At 43.2% G+C, this 11422-nt stretch overlaps 1 long non-coding RNA gene across 1 annotated transcript in view; it reads left to right on the plus strand.

Annotated features, from left to right (window-relative positions):
* The first annotated feature begins 2882 nt into the window (after positions 1 to 2882).
* Positions 2883 to 11422, plus strand: part of LOC117804020 — a 46147-nt gene continuing 37607 nt past the window's right edge. Inside the window, exon 1 of the long non-coding RNA XR_004628182.1 lies at positions 2883 to 4234. This is a non-coding gene — a long non-coding RNA (uncharacterized LOC117804020). The remainder of the gene's footprint in view (positions 4235 to 11422) is intronic.

Consider the following 11422-nt stretch of genomic DNA (forward strand, 5'->3'; position numbering starts at 1 on the left):
CCAGGGTCACCAGGGCCATAGACACGTGAGGGACATCTTCTGGGATACCCAGTTGTAGCGGGGAATGCGAGGGTGGTTCCTCAAGGGACTAGAGGTGCCACAAGAGAGGGTGGAGATGCTAGGTTGTTAATGTAGGTATAGATATGAATGTGGCCCCCAGTTGTCCCCCAGAAGTGTCTGCTGCCCGAACACTTGGGATAGAGAGAGAAAAAGGGATCTGAAGGTGATGTCCTTATCAATTGAAGTAGAAAAATTTTGTTTAAAAAATTAGGAAAACCAATGGAAAGAATTGAAGAACACGCATGTATTAGGCACCCACATGTGCCAGTCTCTCTGTTGGGTGCTTTCTAGGGCTGCCTTACCAGTCACAACTTGCTCTAAGAAAGGACATTGCTAGGTCCATTTTGTATGAGATTAAACAAATGCTCAAAGTATTTAAAAATAATGTTTCTAAAACCACAGAGCAAGTATCGTGTGGTGAAAACTTTAATTTCAATTCATGTCTTTTCCACTCAAAGTTGGATTGTGATTTATCCTTTATCCTTTCCATGATTTCTGAGAGAAAACCTTGCAAAAAAAAAAAAAGCAAAATAATAACAGTTAATAAATCTAGGTGAAGGGTATACAAGAATTCATTGTACTATTCTTATAATTTTTGAGTACTTTTTTTTCTTAAATAAAAAGGAAAAAATAAAAGTCATGCAAAACCAAACTTTGGAAAGTGGAGGGAATCAAATGTCTGACGTGTAGTGTTCACCAAGAGATTGTCTGGCCCTTGGCCTCCCTTTTCTAGGAATTGCTCCTCCCCTCCCACAACTTCATTCTTTACAACCACCTTTAATCCGCAGAGTGCTGAGTGATCCCTGCATTACTTTCCTTGGGCTACTGTAATGTAGTATCACAAATTTGGTAGGCCTAGAACAACAGAAACCCAAGGTGTCCCATGGGGCCATGCTCCCTCCAAAGGCTCTTTTCTCTTCTACCTTCTGGTGGTTGCCAGCATCCCTGGTGTTCCTTGGCTTATGGCAACATACTTCCAGTCTCTGCTTCCAACTTCACATCTTCTTCTCTGTGTCTCCTGTCTCTGAGTCCAAGTTTCCCCCTTCTTATAAAGATACCAGTCATTGAATTTAGGGCTCACTCATGAACTCATCTCAACTTGATAACATCTTCAAAGACCCTATTTCCAGGTGAGGTCACATCACAGATTCTGGGTGGATATGAATTTGGTGTGATGCTACTCAACTCAATCTAGTCCCCTCAGGATCTCCACCTCCTGGTGGACAAACCCTGTGTAATTCCCTCTCCTTGAATGTAGGCGGCATCTGCAAGAATGATGGAATAGCCATTTCTGTGATTACATTATAGAAGACTCCATCACAGCAGACTGGAGAGAGATTCACCTGTTGGCTTTGAGCAAGGACATGAGGGTGGTCTCAAGGAGATGAGAGCAACCCCCAGCTGATAGCCAACAAGAAAATAGGACCTCAGTCCTCCAGCCACAGAAATTGAACACTGCCAGCAACCTGAGTGCAAGCTTGAAACTGATTTGCCCTGAGAGCCTGCAGACAAGAATTCAGACTGGCCAACACCTTGATTTCAGCCTGGTGAGACCCTGAGTAGAAGACCCAGTAAAGCCATACCTAGATCTTTGACCCAGTGAGCATTCTTTCAAGCTGCTGTGTTTGTGGTTACTTTTTGCATGGCAGTAGAAAACTGATATACCATCTCAGTAACTTCATTCCCTGTAAATTGGTCTACAAATGAATCACATTACAGGGACCTCCCTCGGAGATGTGGAATTTGGAAGAGAGACACGAGTCCCATTTGGAGCTACTCTGAATGATTCCTGGCTTCATTGTGACTTGGCTGTTATTGTGTACCCAGTATCCTCCCCAACAATTTGCTTTTTTTTTTTCCCTTTAGGAAGCCAGGGTTGGTTTCTGCTTTTTGTAACCGAAGGAACCATAACTAATACAAAAGTGTAGAATGTAACTATTGTTGAAAGCACTATTAAGTCCTATATGATAGAGTGAGTCTAAAAAAACAAAAGCTACAATTTTTTTAAAAGATTTTATTTGTTTATTTGACAGAGAGACAGCGAAAGAGGGAACGCGAGCAGGGGGAATGGGAGAGAGAGAAGCAGGCTTCCCACTGAGCAGGGAGCCCGATGTGAGGCTTGATCCCAGGACCCTGGGATCATGACCTGAGCCGAAGGCAGACACTTAATGACTGAGCCACCCAGGCACCCCAAAAGCTACAATTTTTAAAGAAAGTTTTCAATTTAAAAAAATTAGTACTAAGATGTGGAGGTAATAATGGAGTATCTTACTATATGCTAATTACCGGGCTATGCATTATACATATAGAAGTTTATTTAATTTTTACAAAGACCATATTCAATCCATGTTAATCTTTTTTTAAAAAAAGATTTATTTATTTGAGACAGAGAGAGGGCACATACACAAAGTGGGGAGGGGCAAAGGGAGAAGGAAAGAGAGTCTCAAGCACACTCTGCATTGAATGTGAAGCCCGGCATGGGATTTGATCCCACAACCCTGAGAACACAATCTTAACCAAAACCCAAGAGTCGGGTGCTCAACCGACTGAGCCACCCAGGCGCCCCCATCAGTTTTATTCTTAATCTCACTTCTCATTTGCAGATTTCAGAAGTGGGGATTTTAGAGCTGGGATATTAAGCTCGGTCTGTCTGATTTTAGAGCCTGCTTTATTCATCACTAAGCAATATTGCATCAAACAAAATAATCAGTGCTCCACGTTGGCCCTAAGCCATAACCCTAAGCTTAAGTGTCTCTGATTCCACCAAATGAAACAATGAGGAGTAAAAATTTATCTTGTAAATAATGAAATAAAATCCGGGTGACATTTTAGAAATTATTTACTAACGATATCAAGGAATACAAAAGCTATTTGTGCTGGGGGTTGATAGGACTGACCTGACTCTACCTGGTTGCTGGGTACTTCTCAGCACCCCTCCCACCAGAGGGAACACAATTGCTCCTCCATCTGTGGTCACTCAGCCCCTGCCTCCAGGGCCATGCTTCTCAGCTGTGACGGCACATTAGATCCGCTTGGGAGCTCTTAAATACTGTGAAGCTCTGCATGTACCACAGGCCAATGACGTCAGAGTCTCCAGGTGGGACTCAGGCTTTGGTATTTTTTACAGCCTTCCGGTGATTCCACTCTGCAGCCACAGTTGAGAACACGGTTCTAGGATCTACGCAGACCTTGGGAGGAAGGGCTGAAAGGAAGCCCTGCCCAGCAGCTTGCCCCTGGGTCAGCGACAGGACAGAGGATCTCCATGGGGAGGGCTTGGCTCAGTCCAAGCCTGTCTGAGGACCCATCCCTGCCTTCCTGACAGCAGACTGTGGACGGTGCCTGGCCAGCTGCCTGAGTTTGTGTGCGGATCCTCAGGTGAGAGAAGTGGGTTTTTTCCGAGTAGGATCTTCATGCTACTGTTGGCTTTATGGGATGATTATGCAGTCAAAGAGATCTAAAGTGATATTCTTGGGTGCTTTTCGTCCAGTGGCACTTGATGCAAAGCCTTCAGGAAATGATTTTGCCTCTTCATCCTTCAAACTCAAGCTTTACTGCAAAAGGGCCAGTTATATGTCTGTTTCTCTTGACCACAGGCTTCTGCGGACTGATGATATTTTTTGTTGTGTTCCACTAAATATTCTTAAATGTATTAGAATTACTGAAACACACACACACAAAGTCACATGGCTGGCTGTCCTCTAGTTCAGCAGGGGCCCGGGCAGAAAGCTGCCACACCTCTGTTTTTGTCTGCAGACCCACACTCCGTCTGCTACACCATTTCTAACTGCAGACACCCTCTGGGTTCCTGGAGTCTGAGTTTGTTTTAATAACTTGCCTTATACTCTAATTCCTACTAGTTTGGGGCTTCACCTGTCTTGACATGTCTCCCTGAACCAGAGTTCTACTTGCAACTTATCAAATTGCCTTGAGCCTGCAATTCACAGTGTCTCCTGAAGCCATCGCCCCTTCCTACATCACCCTCTGCTGTGCTTTGCACACTGACCACACCCTTCTGTCAGTGGCCATTAGCTGCCAGGCTGGATTGGTTTCCTCCCTGGCCTGGCCACTGTGCTAGCTTGCTCTCAGCTCTGTCCCATGCTGTCAGTTCCTCTCTCCGTCACCCCATGGCACTTAGTGGAGTCCTCTCGTGACCAAGCAGGAGCACTCACTAAAGGTAAATCGGTCACTGGCTTTTAGATATTAATATATTTCATCCCCAAAATAGCGGTGTTTGACATGCCTTTTAGAATGTGTATGTAATTTACAGTGCTTACTCCCAACAGATCAATAAGAGGACATCTATATTTTATGAATAAATACATGTGCACTCATTCAATAAATATTTTATGTGCCAGGCAAGATTCTAGGGGTGTGGGATACAAGACAGTCCAGGTTCCTGTTCCGTGGGACCTACATTCTAGTTAGATGAGACACACATTAAGCAAATAAAAAACTATTGAAAAATGTTGAGTACTAGGAAACAGATGTGACAGGGTCAAGTGAGGGACTTTAAATTGGGGAGTTATGAAGGTAATTAATGAAGAAGTAGTATGTGAGCTAAGGTGTGAATGATGGAGAGGTCTGGGGGAAAAGCGTTCCAGACGGAAGGGTGAGCTAGGGTGAAGGCCTGTGGTGGGAATAGGCCCACATCATGGGCGACCCTGTAAGAAGGCTGTAGAAGTGGGCGTGGTGGGGGGAGGGGTACGTGGTGAAGTCAGAGGGGTCGGCAGGGTAAGATCAGGGAGAACCATGATGCCTACATAAGGGGTACAGGTAGTATTCTACGAGTCTGGAAAGCTATTGACAGGCCTTAGGTAAAGGCTGGAAGTGATGTGATTTACTTTTGTAAAACATCCCTTGGATTGCCAGGAAGAGAATAGATTATGAAGGGCAGGAGTGCAAATGGGAAGACCTGTTGAGAAGGAAAACGTATCCATCCAGATCCATATTTCTTGGCCTGGACTAATGGGTTGCAATTCAGTAAAATTAAAAGTATCTTTTGGGATAGAGTTGATACCAGGAGGCATCAAGGAAATTGAAGAAGCAAGAACAACCTGCAGATTGGAAGGTAAATAAATGGTTAATAGTAGCACCTTTAATCGAGGTGATGAAAACTAGAACACATTTGGCAGAAAAAAAAGCAAGAGATCTGTAGACAGGTGACATTTAAGATGCCTATTAGGCACCAATCACTAAATAATCTCTTCCACATTCAGTGTACAGGCAATTTACGCAGCAAATTTTAAAAAGCATAGCATCCTCGTCCCTTATAAGATCTAAATCCTATTCAGGATGGAAAACAGTATACTCTGGCCTATTAAGGTTCTTCTCACATTTTTGCTCATATAAATAATGTGATAGACATCTGTGAACATAAATTTTTATGTTGTCAATACTATTCTTACTATTTTCTACAAATTGGTAAAAAAACAAAACAGAAAAACAACTGACAGCCATTCTGTATTCAAGGCACACATGTAACCTAGTGCCCATGTAACTGCAGAGTCTGTCAGTGGTAGAGTGAACAGAAGGAGCTGGGAGGCATCTGTGGGGGGAGCCAAATGCCAGTCCTCTCACATTGCATCCTGGCTGCTGAGGACCGTGCATGGGAGGGAATTTCTGCTGATGTCCTGCTTTCCTTCTCCACCTCTCACCCCTGACATGACCCTGGGAATACGGCACCCTGACACATGAGCCCTTCCCACTCTTCCTCAGGGTAGCCCAGCCTCCAACTATAAGGTATTGACTAAAATAGTGTTCACATCAAAGAAGTTTTGAATTTAAACAACTGTGGGAAGTAAATTATTGCTATGTTTTTCTGAATTATTATGATAGAAAATTTGGAAGTTGTAGGAAAGAAAATAAGCATCATTCATGATATTCTTGGGCCCAAAGAGAGACACCCTTGAACTTTTGATGTGCTTTCTTCAAATAAATCTGTGTGTGGGGGGTATACATATATATACATATTTGTCTTTCAGAAAATTGGAAGTTTCTGCTTTTTTCACTTAAAACATATCACATGCATTTTTCCATATCATCACTTTTCTAAAACATGATTGTTAATGACTGCGATCGTATGAATGTCCATACTTTTTAACCCTCCTCTGTTGACAGAATTAAGATTCCCTCTCACATTTTTGCTCACAGAAATAATGCTGTGATAAACATCCTTAAACATAAATCTTTGTCTGTCTACATAGTTGATTCATTTAAAAATTTTAGTTTTCTTGATTCCTAGAAATTAAATAACTAGGTCAAAAGGTAAGAATTTTTTTTAAAGCTTGTATTTATTCATTTGAGCGAGAGAGCAAGAGCATGAGCAGGTGGGAGAGGCAGAGGGAGAGGGAGAAGCAGGCTCCCCCCTGAGCAAGGAGCCCCATGCGAGCTCATCCCAGGACCCCGAGATCATGACCTGAGCCGAAGGCAGATGCTTAACTGACTGAGACACCCAGGTGCCCCAGAAGATAAGAATTTTAAGGCAAATTCCCTGCCACCACAGTTGTGCTAGTAATGATGACAAAAGCTGTTTGAAAGTGTCTGTGTCCCCACAGCCATTATGTGAGTAGACATCAGATTTTGTCGATTTGGAAAAAAATAAAGAAAAATGGCATTTTGTTTATTTAATTTAAAGTTTTTGTGGCTATCTTCTTTTCTGATTCTGTATTGGGTCTGCAGGTGTGCAATTGATGTCTGTTTCTGAAATTATTTTTTATTGAAGGATAGTTGACATACAATATTTTATTAGTTTTAGATGTACAACGTAGTGATTCAGTATTTATATACATTGCAAAATGGTCGCCACAATAAGTCTAGTCACCATCTGTCACCATCCAGAGTTGTTACAGTGTTAATATGTTCTCTATGCTGTACTTTACATCCCCATGTCTTATTTATTTTATAACCTCAAGACTGCACCTATTTATCCCCTCCAGCTCTTTCTTTCCTCCTCTATCCCTCCCCTCTGGCAACCACCAGATCGTTCTCTGTAGCCATGAGTCTGTTTAAAGTTGTTCTGTTTTTTTTTAATTACTGTCCAAATAAGTAAATCCATTGAGTCTGAACACCATTTATCTATCTATCTATCTATCTATCTATCTATCTATCTATCTATCTATCTACCTAGAGTGGGAGCCAGGGGAAGGGCAGAGGGAGAGAGAGAATCTCAGGCAGACTCCCTGCTGAGCATGGAGCCCGATGCAGGGCTCAATCTCAGGACCCTGAGATCATGACCTGAGCCAAAATCCAGAGCTGGATGCTCCACCACCTGAGCCACCCAGGTGCCCCTGAACATCTTTTAGATGTCCTTTGGCCACTATCATGAATTGCCCTGTTGATAATTTGCCCATTATTATTTTAGGAAAGTTTATTATCGATTTATGAAGGCCCTTTATATAGAAATAAATGAGATACTTGGAAAGTGATGTCATTGGAAAGATTTTCCTAGTTTGTCCCTTACCTTTTAATTTTCAATTTTGTTTTTTAAATCCTACTTTTTGTGGAAATATTATATCAAAGTTAATAGATATTTGGGCATCAGATCTGAGATCAAATCCTGGCTCTGCCTCTTACTAGCTGTGTCCTTTCAAATTGTTTAACTTCTCTAAGGCTCAATCTCCCTACATTTTAAATTACTATAATAATTCTAATGTGATAAATTTGTGGTACAGAGTGAACATAATAATGGTGTTAATCATAACATTTGTGTCAGATACTACGTACTCTTAACGTGGATCCCCTGGTTTAAATCTCACAGCAGCCGCCTTAGGAAGTCTCTGTTATCCAGGCATATTACTCGTGTTAGAAAATGCAAACACAGCCTCCAAGGAGTCCTGTAATAAAAAAAACCTGGTACACTCGGTTTATCCAAGCGCCTGCCAAACTTACTTAATCACAGAAATTCTTTTTCAGGTAGTACCACTAACATTTCACAATACTGACATTTCAAAGACAAACTTCTTTTTATTTATTTATTTATTTATTTTTTAAAAGATTGTATTTATTTGAGAGAGAGAGAAAGCGAGAGAGCAGGAGCAGAGAGGGGGTGCAGAGGGAGAGGGAAAAGCAGACTCCCTGCTGAGCAGGGAGCCCAACTCAAGGTTCCATTCCAGGACCCTGGGATCATGACCTGAGCCAAAGGCGGACACTTAACTGACTGAGACACCCAGGCGCCCAAGAAACATTTTTTAAAATTTCATCTTAGGGAAACTGGGTGGCTCAGTCAGTTAAGTGTCTGCCTTCGGCTCAGGTCATGATCCCAGGGTCCTGGGATCAAGTCCAGCATTGGGCTCCTTGCTCAGCGGGGAGCCTGCCTCTCTAACTGCCTGCCATTCCCCCTGTTGTGCTCTCTAGCTCTCTCTCTCTCTGATAGAGAAATAAATTATATCTTATTTTGAGATAATTGCAGATACCCAGGCAGCTGTAAGAAATAACAGAAAGAGCCCATGTGCCCTTTACCCAGTTTCCCCAACAGCAACATCTTGCAAAACCACAGGACAAGGTCACAAGCAGGACAAAGACACTGATGCGGCCGAGACACAGAACATTTCCCTCACGGCCGGCCAGGATCCATCTGTGACCTTCCACAGCTACCAGGCTTCTCTTTCATCCACCCCTTTGTCAGGCCAAACTGTTTTCCAGAGTGGCTGTACCATTTGCATTCCCACTAGCAGCAATGAGTGATCCAGTCTCTTCTAGCATTACCAGCATTTGGTGGTGTCACTACTTGTTTCTTGTAGACATCCCAGTGGGTACGTACCCATGTTTCATTGTGGTTTCCGTTGACATTTCCTCATGGCAAATGATGTTGAACATCTTTTCATGTGCTTTTTTGCTATCTGAATATCTTCTTCAGTGGCATGTCTCTTCATGTCTTTTGCCCACATCCCAATTGGATTTTTCAAACTGAAACATCAAGTTCATTTGTACTCGATAGTACTTTTTTTGTCGGATATGTGGCTTACATATCCGACAAAAGAGAGGCTTGCTCCCCCTCTGCAACATGCTGTCAACAGGGCCGTTCATAGCACAGGAGTATTTAATTTTTGACAAAGTCCAACTTACCAACAGCACTTTTTCTAGATCTGGGATTCTAGGTGGTAGTTCTTTTCTTAAGAGATAGAATGTCGCTTTCTTTTGGCCTCTGTTATTTCTTTTTTTTTTTTTTTAAGATTTTATTTATTTATTCAACAGAGATAGAGACAGCCAGTGAGAGAGGGAACACAAGCAGGGGAAGTGGGAGAGGAAGAAGCAGGCTCATAGCAGAAGAGCCTGATGTGGGGCTCGATCCCATAACGCCAGGATCACGCCCTGAGCCGAAGGCAGACGCTTAACCGCTGTGCCACCCAGGCGCCCCGGGCCTCTGTTATTTCTGAGAAGAAATCTGTTACTTTAACTGCACTTTCCCGTTACAGAAGATACTATTTTTCTCTAATTTCAAGATTATTTTCTTTGTGGGGCGCCTGGGTGGCTCAGTCGTTAAGCGTCTGCCTTAGGCTCAGGGCGTGATCCCAGCGTTCTGGGATGGAGCCCCACATCAGGCTCCTCTGATGGGAGCCTGCTTCTTTCTCTCCCACTCCACCTGCCTGTGTTCCCTCTCTCGCTGGCTGTCTCTCTCTGTCAAATAAATAAATAAAATCTTTAAAAAAAAAAAAAGATTATTTTCTTTGTAGTTGCCCACGTAACTAGGGTGTGTCTCAGCGTGGATTTCCTTTGGGTTTATCCTTTGGGGGGCTTGCTCATTTTTTGAATCTATAGACTTATGTCCCTTGCCAGATTTGGAAGTTTGCAGCCATTATTTCTTGAGTACTTTATCAGCCCCACTGTGATATTTAGTATTTATAATAAATATATATTTCCCTTCCACATTGTCTTTCCTGGCACTGAGCTCCTAAAACCCTTGGAATTTCCTAAGTGATGATAGCAATAAATGTGTCTTTGTTATGTTAATGAAGTGACTTTTGGAAAGGCCCAGGTCACCTGAGGATGGGGCCTGGTTGCCAGTGGAGTCAACCATGTGATTAGAGAGTTGGAACTTTCAGTACCCCCAAATCCCCACCTCCTGAGAGGGGAGAGGAGCTAGAGATTGAATTCAGTGGCCAATAATTTAATCTATCATGTCTATGTACTGAAACCTCCAGAAAAACACAAAGAGACTGGGTTCAGAGAGCTTTCTGGATGGACACATGAAGATGGGGGGAGAGAGTTCTGTGAGCTGTTCTAAAAAATTAATTGAACCCAAGGAGGAGGTCATGGGAATCGACAATCTATAGCCATAGGTCTGCCAGGAGCACAGTGACAACCTGGACTTACGATTGGCATCTGAAGTGGAGTTGGGGGACGGTCTTGTGAGACTGAGCCTTCAACCTGAGGTATTCGACACTGTCTACCTGGAGATAGTTGAATTGCTGGACCTCTAGCTGGTATAGGAGAATGTCTTGGTGGTGTGGGGAAAAAGCCCACACTTCGGAATCAATGTCAGAAGTGTACCACCCTCTTTCTTTTCTCCTTCAGAAATGCTGGTGATACAAATGTTTTTCTTTTGTTAGAGTCTTACAGGTCCCTGAGAGTCTGTTCATTATTTTTCAGTCTGTTTTCTCTTTACCGTTGAGACTGAATAATTTCTACTGTTCTAGTTTTCACTTCACTGATTCTTTTCTTTGTTCCCTGCAGTCTGCTGTGGAGCCCTTCCACTGAGTTTTTCTATTTTAGTTATTGTTCCGCAATAAAATTTCCATTTGGTTCTTCTTTATATCTTCTTTTTTGGTTTTGTTTTGGGGGGGTGGGGGCTTGCAGGGGCTTTCAATTTTTTTTTTTATTTGTTTCCACCATGCTTGTCATTGTTCTCTGAGGTATTTTTAACATGGCAAATCTCTGTCAGGTAATTCTACCATTTCTGTCATCCCAGTGTTGCCTCTTTCGTTCTACTATGCTCTTCCTGATTCTTGCTATCATGAGTGATTTTTCTATCACATCTCAGATATTTTCACATGTTACGGGAGTCTGGATCTTCTTTAACCTTGTGTTTTAAACTTATTTAACCTCCGGTACGGAAGGTCAGGGGGGCTGCCTCAACTGCCAGGGGAAGGTAGAAGTCCACATTCCCACTCAGCTCCGTTGACACCCAGGGAGGGGGCTCCCCATTACTGCTGGGCAGAGACGGCAATTCCAGCCCCTCCCGGCCGTGCGGTTCCACTGACAACTCTAGTGGGGGTGGCCTCACTACTGCTGGCAACAGTGAGAGACTGGCTCTCCACTTGGACTCCTCTGACGTCACCCCCTCGGGGAGGAAGAGGGGGCCTCCTAACTGCCTGGTGGAGTGGTAGTCTGGGCTCTTTTGCATGGTCTCCACTGACTCGGGGGT

This window comes from Ailuropoda melanoleuca, chromosome 1 (genome assembly GCF_002007445.2).
Source record: "Ailuropoda melanoleuca isolate Jingjing chromosome 1, ASM200744v2, whole genome shotgun sequence".
Lineage (NCBI taxonomy): Eukaryota > Metazoa > Chordata > Mammalia > Carnivora > Ursidae > Ailuropoda > Ailuropoda melanoleuca.